We start from the raw sequence: 1832 nt of genomic DNA, 5'->3' as shown, positions 1-1832 counted from the left end.
CTGTTCTTCTTTGCGTGCCCAATTTGTAAAACACAACAAAAAGGGCATTTTATCCACTGCCTCCGCATTATATGTTGTGAATGATGCTCAAACTGTCCATCTTACCAAGTTTTAACAGCCAAAAAGCCTTTTTGACATTGGTTTGAGACTGATTTACTAAACAAGAACTGATTGTGTAAGAATAATAATCTTGTTTTCAGAATGTGTAAGATTATTTGTCTTGTTAGCCTGAAAATTTGACTCAAATTAAGTCAAAAATTTCTGCCAATGGAGTAAAAAAATCTTACTTTGTAAGATTCTTGAAATAAGAAAAAATTGAGTCAAATCAAATAGTTCAAGAGTCTTACAAAGTAAAATTTTCTTACTCCATTGGCAGAAATTTTTGACTTAATTTGAGTCAAATTTTCAGGCTAACAAGACAAATAATCTTACACATTCTGAAAACAAGATTATTATTCTTACATAATCAGTTCTTATTTAGTAAATCAGTCTCAAAACAAGATCAAAAAGACATTTTGGCTGATATAAGGTTTTAAAACTTGGTAAAATGGACAGTTTTTGTAGTGTAGGATGCCTCTTYGACACCTCCCTGGTGAGGTGTTCCAGGCATGTCCCACTGGGAGGAGGCCCAGAGGAAGACCAGGGACCCGCTGGAGGTTTCTCAGCTGGTCTGGGAACACCTTGGGATTCCCCCAGAGGAGCTGGCCTAAGTGGCTGGGGAGAGGTAAGTCTGGGTCTCTCTGCTTAGGCTGCTGCCCCTGCGACCCGACTCCGGATAAGTGAAAGAAAACGGACGGACTAATGCACATTATTAGTTTAATTTTGGATTCAGGCTGATGTTTGCCATAACTGCAATTTTATCTTGGGAATATTTTGAACATCTATATATTTTAAATGAAATCTTTTTCCCCACTTTTGTAGACACAAAGTAGCTTACTATCATAAGTGTGCGAATGCGCAAAAATGGTAACCAGTTCTGGTTTCCAGGCAACAGTTAATTTGGTCACTCTTTATCATTAGATTCAGAGCTGGAGCGGAGACTGTGTTCATTCATAAGCCAAGCAGTCACGTGACGTGCTCAATAACTCATATCAAAAAACCAAGACATCTACCAGCAAGCAGGATTTTAAATAAAACACACCACACATTATTATTTTTTTACATTTTTATTCAACAACTGTAAACAAAATGAACAAAACAGAAGTACTCCTTTTTGAAATATTCAGCCTCAGTTCTGTCTTTGAAAGGACGACCTGTAATGAGCTGCTTGAAAATATCAGTAGCCGGATGCATTTATACAGCCATGTGCGATGCGTTAAGTGTGATGAGACATCTGCTTTTAGGGACCCAAAAAAAAAAAAAAAAGGAAGGAAGGACTTATGAAATCCCCTTCTCTTTCCTTCAAATCAGCCCCTTTTTGGGAAGCAAACTCCAACTGTCAACCGTCAGCAAACACAAACAGCAGAGTAGCACAAGGGCAAACACCTGTCCACGCTTGTACACAGACACCATGCGGGCAGGAGGTGGAGTGACTCACCTCTCAAACCTTACAGTGAACAGAAGCTGTTATGTTACTAACAAGCAGAGAAAAGGTCATTAATAGGGAAAAAGACATCTTTACTAATAGCAGAAAGTTTGGGGATGAGTCCAATTTTAACAGTTATGAACAGAGTTGTAAAGTAACTAAGTACAAACACCTCTTTACTGTACTTAAGTAGAAGTTTTGGGCATCTGTATTTTACTTGAGTAATTATTTTTCACCCTACTTTTTACTTCTCACATTTTCACACAATTATCTGTACTTTCTACTCCTTAAATTTTTTTTAAAAAAA

Source organism: Austrofundulus limnaeus, unplaced genomic scaffold (genome assembly GCF_001266775.1).
Source record: "Austrofundulus limnaeus strain Quisiro unplaced genomic scaffold, Austrofundulus_limnaeus-1.0 Scaffold82, whole genome shotgun sequence".
Taxonomy (NCBI): Eukaryota; Metazoa; Chordata; class Actinopteri; order Cyprinodontiformes; family Rivulidae; genus Austrofundulus; species Austrofundulus limnaeus.
Note: the sequence above shows the minus strand (reverse complement) of the source record.